The sequence below is a fragment of the Ctenocephalides felis genome, unplaced genomic scaffold, assembly GCF_003426905.1.
Source record: "Ctenocephalides felis isolate EL2017-DRISC unplaced genomic scaffold, ASM342690v1 CF-g0.4_SCAFFOLD_01492, whole genome shotgun sequence".
In the NCBI taxonomy this organism is placed as follows: Eukaryota; Metazoa; Arthropoda; class Insecta; order Siphonaptera; family Pulicidae; genus Ctenocephalides; species Ctenocephalides felis.
This window is the reverse complement of record NW_020537646.1, coordinates 8,067,014-8,079,793: the sequence shown is the minus strand read 5'-3', so window position 1 is coordinate 8,079,793 and position 12,780 is coordinate 8,067,014.

Sequence of the window (12,780 nt, the reverse complement as noted above, 5' to 3'; positions counted from 1 at the left end):
ATCTGATGCAATCAGGCTTATTAAAAAATGGAGCAGGTTTAAGAGAAAATATACAAGTTCAACCAATTGATATGAGAAAGCCCATATTTTCTGATGTTTTTAATCCGATTGTACAACAGCACAAAGAAATTGAAAAAATACAAAATAAATTCACGGATACACCAAAAATAATTTCACCAGCCAACGAAATAACACTAGAGGACAATGTTATAAAAAACAACATAAATACTTTGAATAAAAATTTCATTCCGTTCAATAAAGAATTTCATCCTGGCAAACTATTGGATTTTAACATGAAAAACATGGATTCAATGCCCAAGCAGCTAAGTGATGTTCAAAAAGTGCAATATAGTCCTGGAAATTCTATAGATAATAGATTTCAATCTTTTAAACCAACTAATTTTGTGCAATTTCAGCAACCACAACAACGGTATCAACCAAAACCATTTCTGACAAATAATTTTGAAGAACAATTACAAGATTGAAACTATATACTAGCAAATTTTTATAGAATAAGTTATTTATTGATATTTATTATTAGTTTAGATTACTGAATAAATAGTGTAAAATAAACTTAAGTTGTTTAATTACACGTCTTTGTTTGTATAATATATAAGATCATTAGAATGATACAATTTTACGAATTAAAAACTTACTAAAGCATAATCTTCTTATTTGCAGGTGGTATTAAGATGCAAAAATGAAAACTCCTGCAAGTAAGAAGAAAATGCCAATATGAAGACATCATCAGGCCATAAAACAACATCTTTAGAGTTTTAGCAGATGGAAATAATTGCCTAAATACTTTTATTATTATAATACAATTTTATTTTCTTTTTTCATAAAATTACTATACTTCAAATAAATAAATTGTAATTGTATTGATTTGATAATAAATCTTCTTATACCATAATTGACATATAAAATTTTTTACTTATTATATACTTGAGCCAAATTTAATTATTAAAATATTTTATTAAATAAATTCAAATTGCAGTTTCCTCCAAATTTTCAAAAATTTCAGTTGAAAATCAGAATAATAAAAATATATCAGAATAATATAAAATATATATATAAAGTACATAATTAATAAAAGCACATTAAATTTTTAATATAAAATTGCGATTCATATTAAAAAGCTATATAAACCATTAAGTGTTTAAAGACAAATAAAAATAATCTCTAACAACAAATAAATAAGATATGGAAATAAGTCATGAAAAAAATTGAACCGCTTTATAATTTATATATTTATAATGTATATTATTTACAAATATATATTATTTGGATATTATTTACAAAAATAAAAGCAACCTTGAAAATTATTCAAATAAAATTCAAATTGCATCTATTATTCAAGTATATACTTTTAATACAATTTATATTACTATCGAATCAGAAGCTATAGTTTTAATATTAATTTCCATTATTATATTTCAAAAAATTTGTTTAATATTGAAATATATAAAATTTATAATCCTTCAAGGCTATAAAATTTTACAGTAAATTATTTATATTTTTATTAAACAATTTATTAAATAATTCAAATATTTATAAATAATTTTATTTTAATTTTTTATAAATATTTATTTTTGTTAATCAGAACTGAAAGAGTGTTATTAATCTAAATAGAAAATGAGAAAAAAATATAAAAGTAAAGAAAATTAAAATAAAAATTTAAAACAAAAAAAATTAATATAATAATTGCACTGTAATGTATAATCATAATTCGAATAGCACTTTATAGTCCATATTTTTGAATCTGAATTTATTTAAATCACTTATCTAAATTTTTATCTAAAATATCTATAATTATCTATTACTTATAAAATACAAAATTTTGGAAAAAATAAAAATCTATATATTAATTTTTTGCTTCTTTTTTTTAGAAGTTTACGAATAATCAGAACGTTCTAATTGTAAATTTTGATAATTGCAACAAAATTTTCCACGCATAATCAAAATGATTATGATCTACATATATATAAAAATACAATGAAACGATTGTAGCAACATTTTTGTATCTAAATATATACAAGACTTGAAAAGACCCACACATATACAAACATATTTATACAATTTTATTCTTGCATTTATTACAAATTTTCATTCATTCTTCGAACGTTAAATAACATAAACATATTATGAAACTTAGGTTCATGGTAATGGTAATTAAACAGTAAACCAATATGCAAACGCGAATACCATTTGATTAAAAATTTGATTCCTATGAAAATTCAATGACTTCTATGATACGCGATTGTAAGAATTTTACTTCAAAATAAAAACCGTAAAAATAATCTCTAGTTATTGTTAAATTTGCAAATAGATATATAATGTTTAATTATTTATTTTGATAGATGTCACGTATTGCAATACAACAATGACCATGTTTTCGCACATGTAGTTTGTTATGATAACATCGACGGAGGTCATCTCAATGCAATTTCCTGTGCGTGTAAATATCATATAAAAATCCTGTCCAAATTATTTGGACACTTAGTCGTTTTGTAGAAGAAGACAAGATGAAATTGTTTTCTGCCGCCCTTTTGGCCCTCGCCACGATTCAGGTCAGTGGAAATTTGTGATACGAAATACATTTAAAAACTCGAGTATGGTATCAACATATAAACTATGTGCAAAGTGATAAAAAATATTTTAATTTATAAAACAAAAATGCTGCTGTTTTGAATCTTGTGGTATTAATGCTGCTGCTTTACAAATAGTTTTATGTGATGATACTTCCCAACAGAGTTGCTCTTGAAGATGCCGATAGTTTAGTCTCTATGTCTGATTTTATTTTAATTCTAATAATATACTTTTATTTGAATGCCTAAAGTGTGAGTATATATCACTGCTTCATGATATCAGGTTCAAAACACTTCAGGATCAAGGAGTTTACTATAGTGCTACGCACTTAGAATTTTATTGATTTAGATTTTTATTAAGAATATTTTATTTTATATTTTTTTTATGCTGTTGTATCTAACTTAGCATAATTCTTTTAGTTTACTAGAATTTTTTTAACACTTTTTAGCATTTTCTGATACTTTTCAGCATCATCAATTGAGTAACATTAAACAATGATAAATAACTTTCAAATTAGAGCTTAAGTTGCCAATATCACTTTAAATTTAAATTAAATTTTCACATTATTATAATCGATCCTTTACCTTTCTAGGTAGCTCAAGGTTACCCCTCATGCGGCTGCCATCAACAACAGGCCCCAATCTTGACCCACCAGCCAGTCCCCGTACCAATCCACGTAGGACCCCCACAAATCCCTTACCAACAGCCAGTGCAGCACCACATGCCCGTCTACGTTGTAGAAGACCCCGCCCATGAAGTATTATTGCTCGAGGAACCAGCTCGCGAATTGGTCGTCATCGACACCAACGATGAGCCAACTGCCCTCGAGAGGATCTTGAGAATTTTGAGGAAAACTGGATGTGCTGTAAGAAGAGTCGGTGATATCCTGGCACAGGATGCTGGTGATGAACTTGGTTTGGATGATTATGGATATGGAAGTGCTCAGGCTGTGGCTCATACTGTTATCAATTTGGGACATCCTTATATTCCCAGTAAGTTAATAATAATTATGAAAATAAATTTAAACACCAATCGTCATTACTGAAGTAATTAAGTGTTATGCAAAGAAATCAGTAAATAATTTGTTTTTGTTTTTCTTCAGATGGTCAAGATGACATCGTAGTAGTCGAGCCGCCATGCGAAGAAGCAGTCGTTGTCCAAACTCCACAACAAGTTGTTCCCATCCAAACAACACCCGTTGTACAACAACCAGTCTCCGTAGTCCAACAACCTTGCAATAGCCAAGTCCATTTCGTCTCCCAAGTTCAACCACAACCAGTTCACCAAAAACTGCCCTTGCACACTGCACCAGTCAACCACCACGTGCAAGTTGCTCAACCTGTGCAACATTTGCAACCAGTACAACCTGTACAACATATTCAACCAGTCCAACCAGTGCAACCAGTTCAACAGGTTCATCCTGTACATGTGCAACATGTTCAACCTGTTTTTGTGGAACCTGAGCGCTACCCCTGTGAGGAGGACATAGTTTACAGACAATTGCCGGTTCAGACGAAGTACACTTATGCCAGTAAATATTAAACCTTTTATGCCAGTAATTAAATTAGATAATAGATAGTTGAAGGTGAAAGGTTTGAATGATTTTGGTTTTAGAAGTGTGAATGTTTGAGTGCTTCTTTGAAAAGTAGATCTTTACATCTATGGTTCCAATTCGACTACTTATCTAGTACTATGGTATGATATTTCTCTATACTTTATTGCTTTCTTTTTTCAATTCTTCTAATACTTCACAGAATATGTTCATAAGAATTATTCTCCAGATTTTACTACTTTTCTAATCTATCGCTCATATTTCTTTTATGAAAATAATTTCCCAATCACGTAAAATATTACTATTTTGCATTTTTTGTCTGAGATATTTATTTTAGAGTTGCTTTTGGTTTTTTTTCAATTTATTCCAAGAATTTATTAAACATTGTTTTCATAACAAGTATCAGAATCGTGTATTATTAAAAAAAAATTTTTTGACCTTTGCTCATAGAAATAATTTCTAAAACACGTTAAATATCACTATTTTGCATCTTGGTTTAAATTATAGTCTTCTTTTGCTTTTTTTTATTTTTCTTATCTATTTCTTATTAATTTTTTATTTTTCTTTTACCTTATATTTTAAAAACGAAAAGCTCGCAGAACTTGATGTGATTTAAATAGTTTATTAGTATTTTTTTAAGGTTTTTATGAAATACCGATATAAATATCATTTTATTTAGTAGAGAACTATAAATTCGTATCAGGCCAGTACAACAATAAAAATATCAACCTCAAAATTTTAATAAAGCGATAGATTTTCAATTTTTCAAAATAATTACAGTACAGATAAGTAAAGTTTGCTAAATATATCAGTATCAAACCGAGTATATAAATATTGAAAATTTGTTATTAAAATTATTACATTTCTTTTCTTCTAGTCTATGAAATATTACACATTTGTACTGACCCGATTCTAATTGAAATTAGAATTTAAATAGACTATTGTAGAATAATAATTGTCGATGTTTATTTGAGTTTGCAAGAAAAACCAACCACAAAACATCACTGAACAATTTATATATATATATATATATATATATATATATATATATATATATATATATATTAGGGTGGTCCTTAAAATGCTCATTTTCGAATTTATTTGCTCCCAGGGGCTCAAATGGTTCCAAATTGATAAAAAACAATTCTCTGAAAGTTTTAGCTCTTAATATTAACGTTTAGATAGAGCGCAATTCAATCAAAGTTTGTATGGAAAGAGCATGGAAAAAATTTTGATAATTAAAAAAAAATGTTTTAGGTATAACTTAGCAACAAATGAATGGGTTTTATTCATTCTTTTGTTCGCTAAATTACATCTAAAAAGCATTTTTAAAATTTTTGAAAATTTTTCCATGCTATTTCCATACAAAACTTTGCTTGAATTGCGCTCTATCTAAACGTTAATATTAAGAGCTAAAACTTTCAGAGAATTGTTTTTTATCTATTTGGAACCATTAGAGCCCCTGGGAGCAAAGAAATTCGAAAATGACCATTTTAAGGACCACCCTAATATATATATTATATATATATATATATATATATATTTATATAATATATATATATATATATAATATATATATATAATATATATATATATATATATATATATTATATATGTATATATGTATAAACACGTTAAAAATAGTTTTACTTTGAAATGTATAAATAAAATCCTGGAGAGCACGACATCAAGTAGATAAAAAGTTTTTAAAACATATTTATTTTCCCATTGTGAATTTTTTGGGAAAACAGAAATGTTCTAAAAAATTTTCGTACTTGATGGTATGCTCTTCATGATTTTTTTATATGTATATAATATATGCCAAGTTAGTGTAAGCAACTATAATATATATGTATACATATATACTACATATATATTATAGCTGTTTACACTAATTCTATTAAATAATATTAACAATTATGAGCCTTTATTTATTTAGGTTTGTTCCATCACCATTGTAATTTTAAATTTAAAATTATTCTGGTGATGGAACTAATTTAAATCTCAAAGACTTAAAATTGTTAATATTTTTTAATAATATATGTTTATAAGTATATAATCGTAAATAAAAGTTTATTACCAGGCATGCATATAATTATTGAGCAGGTAAAACTTAGAAATTCAGTTTTTCTGTTTAATAATTGGATGGATGCCTGTATAATTTTTTTTTATTTACAATTATATATTTAAATCTTATGTATATATGCATATATAACCTGGTGTAATATATTAATTTTGGAACTCTTTTAATTAAACATCTTTAAAAAAATCAAATAAAAAAAATTTTCGATTTTCGAAAAAAATCGATTTTAAGAAATGTTTTGCTCATATATTCCTTTCTGATGTTTAATTAAAATAAATATTTCTGTATATGTGTGTATGAATGTGTGCATGTGTGTGTCTGTGTATATGTGTGTGAATAAAAAATTAGAAGTATATACTAATTGTAAATAAAAATCGGTTGATTACATGTTGACGACCATGGCTTTGTTATTGATCTCGAGATGTATTTTTCAGTATTAGAGCTGGAGCAGCAGATTATTAGATTTAATAATAAATATTAAACAAGTTTTTTATATTTTTGTATCATTTTTTTAGTTTTAGGTATATTTTATATTTTATTTTTGCTATTTTTATTTTTGTTTTATTTATTTTTATATTTTTGCTATTTTTATTTTTGTTTTATTTATTTTTTTATTTTATTATTATTTTTTATTTATAATTTGATGTAAAAATTTGCCGCTTTAGTTCTAGTGCTGATTTTCATGCACTTTACACATTAAATAAATAAAATAAATAAATTAGCATGAAACTTGTAGTTTGATTCATCAAACTTTTTGGAAACTGAATAAAATTCCATTATCTGTTATTTCAATATGTGCTTGAGATTTCTAAGAAAATAAAAAGCTATAAAATTATATTGAATTAAAAACTTAAACATATTAAAATAAATAATAATTATATTCAAGAAATTTTAAATCTTTATAAATAATTTAATTTACATCTATTTCTCATGAAATAATAATATAATTATAACGAAAAGTAATTTTAATGCTGAAATAAGCAATAAACCAATAGGTGACCTAAAACTTTATTGTGAAATTTTTGAAAAGTAAGGCAAACTGTTAATTTAATTTTTTAATATAATATATATGCGAATACCTTGACATTAAAATAAATTTTGCATTATTTGCATTTTTTGTATATTTGATAAAAGCCTTAATGGAATATTTACTACTTTGCGGAGTAATAAACCTGGAGAACCGAATTTTATTTAAAATTAATTTATTTCTCAGTGCATTTTCCCAACTCTTAGGATTATTATATTTATAAATTTTTTCGCAATTCGCTTTTATTACCATTATCATCAATAATTGTATGACAATATACAATAGTCTTTGTCAATAAGTAGGTATTTGCAAATATAGCGATGTGTTATAAAATCGAATTTGTCCTCATTTAAAGTCATTTGTTCATAATAATGTTTCTGATCGTTGATTATAAATACTGTTACACAAGTGCCATTAATAAAATAAAATTTGTACAACCGTAAAATGGCTAAATATTCGTACTTGATCGCTTGTTTTTTATTAATGCACGCGGTAAGTTGAAATAATTAATAAAATAATATTGTTTAATAATTTATATGTTTTTAGTACATGATACTATTAATAAAGGTGACAACATTTGGTTATAAATTTAAAATTCGACTAAATTTTTTATCAAATATATCAAAAAGTGCATTTTACAGATAATTCCAAGTGGAGCCTTTCCACCAAAAAGACGAATCACCCTGTTCCCAAATTCCTATGAGGATTATGATGAAAGCGAAGAAATTTCTGAAGAAAGTTATGAAGATGAGGACGACGAAGATGATGAAGATGAGGAAGATGATGAAGATGAATCTGAAGAATTCATGTCCAATTTTCGCAATCACGGTATAAAGGAAACAATTTATATAATTTGTTGAAATCTATTTCACAAATTAATAATATATAATTTTTATTCTAGTTTTAAAGCCGAAGACTTTAAGCACTGGTCGTAGAGCTTTTGAAGCACTTACAGAATATACAAAAGGTGGAAATGCTTTGATAGAATTGGTCAAAAATATTTTAAAATCGATTGAATCCAGTAGTAGATCAGAAGTTCGAAGGGCCAGATTGCATCGAGAACGCGATGAATATTGGAAAAATTAAAAAAAGGGGAAAATTTATTTAAAAATCATAATTATAATATATTCAACATTTTTACCCTATATTGCATTCAGCCATATCCATATTCTAAAAACTTTATATGTATATTTATAATTAATATTTATTATTAATATAATTAAATTAGCAAGTTTAGTATTTATTTCATATATATATATATATATATATATTATATATATATATATATATATATATATAGTATACTAATAATATTGTATTATATATTTAGTATACTAATAATATTGTATTAAATATGTAAAAATTGATGTATTAAATAAAGCATATATAGCTATTTATTTATTTAAATTTATTATTTATTATTATTTTATTTATTCAATTTGGTATTTGTATTCAGAAAGAATTCAGTGTTGAAGAACTATCAGGCATAATAAATATAATTATTATATAGACATTGTTTTAAATTATTCTGATTATTTTGTTTGTGCAACCATAGAGAAAATAATGGTGAAAAAATATTGTGGCTTAGACCAGAGGTTTTCAAAATATATTAAAAATAATATATAATAAATATAGTAATAATAATAATGTTTTAGAATAAAATTTCTAACCAAAAGTTTCAGAACTGCACGACCAACGTGTCTGCACGTAATTTTCTCGAGTTTTTAAATTTTTCTTCAATTGTACGAGTTTTGATCAATTTCTCAATAACTATATTTTTTTAAAAAAATTATGTATAAGAAAAATATTCACAATAAAATTTTGAATAAAACAATATATAAAATGATAAATGTCTGCATACAACTTTTCTGAATAGTTACTATTTTTACATTAAATCTCAAACTATACATTAAAGACTCAACGATTTATATATATATATATATATATATATATATATATATCCTACATGTGGCCTAACAAAATATTAAAATATTAAAAAAATATTAAATAAATTCTGTGTAACAAGTATTTTGAACTAACGTGCCAAAACCAATTTATCAAAAAATTAGGTTAGATAATTAATTTTTAAGTAATTTTTGCCCTCTTAAAATCTAGTCTTCTAGAAAGGCAAAAATTACTTGAAATTATTTGGATATATATAAGACATAAGATTTTATATATGGAATTAATTGCTCATTTGAATGATTTATATAAGAAAACACATACAGTCTATATTTTAAATCCATTTGCAAACTCTCTATTATAAAATAAACATTTCTTTCTTTATTATGAGAACTTCCCAAAGGACTTTATCAAACATACCGTCGAGAACATGAAGCATGCATATCAGTATGCCATATTTATATAACTTATTGGAACAGATCGATTAAGAGTAAAATAAGAATTTAATAATATTTATTAATCAAAAAATTCGAGAGATTATATACTGGCCGAAAATCAGACTTTAAATAGACCTATCTCCCGAAAATCTCTCCATTTGTTACAAGATTCGTCCTAAGAGAGGAATATAGATATTATAAAAATTATCGTCTTAAGAGAGGAATATAGTTATTATAAAAATTCGTGGCAAAATGAGGCGGAAAGTGTCATGTTCATTTTTTGTGGTGGTAATTATAATACAGGTAAGGAAAAAAATATGATTTTTAAACTTTTGGACTAAAGTCTTTTGCCTTAAAAAATAAATTCTAATTATTTATTTTGTTTTTTTTTCAATTATTTTATTCAACGTTTTGGGGGTAACTATTAATAAAAAAAAAACTGTTTTTTTTATACATTTACTATCAATACTATCTATATTCTATCAATATTTCCTGATCTTGTTGCCAAGATGGCGAACTACCAATTTTTACATTCAATTTATTTGTTTAAGCTAGTTCAACATATTTTTTGTAATTTTTTTAAATTTTATTTTTATATATTATCGGAAGAATGAAATCTGTTGGTATATGTAGATTATTTGCACTAGATACTATCAATAAAATAACGGTTAATTTTTTCATTATTTTAGTACCAAACGATATGGTACGACCAGCAACCAAATATTTATTTAATAATTTATGAACGAACCGTAATCAATAGTAATTATTATTAGTATTTTAGATTTTATCAAGTCAATTGATATGGAGTAAAATTATTCTGTAATTCTGGTTTCTGGTTGCAGCATAGTATAGTACCTAGACTAGCAAGTAATGATTGAAATGGTTTTACTATAGAAACTTATGAATAATCTTAACAAAATCCAGAAATAATAATGCATTATTTATCCATTACGGTTCACTCATAAATAAATAAATAAATTTGCGGTTTGTAACACCAGGCTTTGCAATCCCAGGTGCAAACTTTGATCAAGCAATAGTGACCATTTTTACTTGAAAATAAATTGACCATAATAGGTTTCCAAATTATAGTAAAAATTATTCAAACAGATCAAACAACTATTGCTATGCAATAGTTGCTATGCAATAATTTATGCTATTGCTATGCAATAATTTCTGCATTTCTAAAAGAATTATCATCATAGCTCTTTGGTTTCTTAAGTTCTGATTGCTATTTGGACACCAGTTATAGATATTGCGCAAGTAGTTTCTTTCCAAAACAGGTATTTTTTAAGAAACCAGTTCTACTAGGATTTAATTACTTTTTTTTATTCCAGGGTGCCCTAGGTTTCGTGTCTTTATACAAACGCGATGCAATCAGCACCGATCCTCCTCTACCTGACGGAGGTGATATGGAGAAGTCGATCGATGGATCATTGTCAGGGTGGAAGGACGGGATCGACCACTTTTTTAAAACAGGAATTCAGGTAAAACATTCAAAACATTTTTATCTACGTGACATTTTTTTATAAACAACAAAAACCCTACAAAAAACATATCAACAAACGATATTGGATTCGTGTTTTCTATTTACAGGCAGATGGTTTATTCAGGGACCTGACAGGAAATATTCAGCATTTTAGCAATAATGTTGCAGGAGCAGGAAAGGATTTTGTGAATCAGCTGCAGTTCAAAACAGATGATATGATAAATAAATTGAAGAAGGACCACGAATAATATTTACATTTAGATTAAGCAAAACATTTTTGCATGCGTTTTTCTTAGAAAATTATAAGTGCGAAAAAAAATTGTGTAAAACTATGATAATGTAAAAAAAATCATGTAGAATAAGTATTTTATATACATATATGTAGCATACACATATATATGTATAAAATTATTATGGTCTTTGGAACTTCTGAACTAAACGCCTCATTTCTTCAAAAAATTGTATCGTTAAAAACAATTATTTTATTCAGCCATTTTTGGGGGTATGAAATATCTTCTTTTTTGGTAAATGTTAATAACAAATGAAAGAAAATAACATTTATACCCTTATTTAATTATTGAAAAATTGAATGATTCAATTAAGGTAATTCATGAAGGTAAAAAGTGAACTTTATAATTTTTTTAATAATTAAGAGTATAAATGTATACTATTTTCTGAGTTTTTAATAATTCCTGTAATAAGGATTATACTATATCCCTGAAAGGTTGAGGTGTTTTTTTCAAATAAATTTTAAAGAGAAAAAAAATTGAAGTTCAGGAGTTTAAAAATCATAAGAGTTAGTAGCTATCCAGAAATCTCATATATATATATATATATATATATATATATATATTACTATTTAAGTACATTTATATATGTAACTTGACAATAAAATAAATAAGATTCCCATAATGTAATACTTGTTATCGAATCATAATAATAATAAATTTGTGTATAATAAACATACTTTTGTTTGTAATTCAATATGTTTAAAATATATAATATGAATTCCAGTCGTTTGTAATTGAATTCTTCGTAGTCCATGAATTTAAAACTAAAAAAACAGAATAAAATTTATAGAGTCAATGAATTTTGAAATTAAACACATCCAGAAATAAGAAAACTATGAACTTGATTTATACCTAATTATATTTAATAATGATAATAATAATAAAAATAGTTAATTTTATATATTTTTTACAAACATCCACAGATAATTTTTTGAATTGGTAAGAATAAAAAAAAATTAAAATTAGAGAAACAATGTAAAATAAATACGTGATTTTTAATCTTTTCGTATAATTATGACGAATATTAACATTTGACAAATTATAAATATTTTTAATGATGAGTCAATGGTATGTATAACATTATTTGCTTTCGTGAATTATCAAAATATTTTTTGCATATTTTCATAAAAAAATAATCTTAGCTCAATGCATTATTATTTATTAACGTAATACATAAGCTAACATATAACTAAATTTAAAAAAAAATATTTTAAAAATCATTTTATGATTTATTTATTTTTAAAATTTATTTAAAGCGATGAAAGCTGCAGAATTTCTTTAAAATATTTCATCAAAATTCTGATCAAATATTGCTTAATTTTTTCATATGCAATTTATTGATCCTTGTAACAAAAGTAATATTATGTAATCTTTTACACATTTTTATAAATTATAAAATCATGCATTTTCCTTC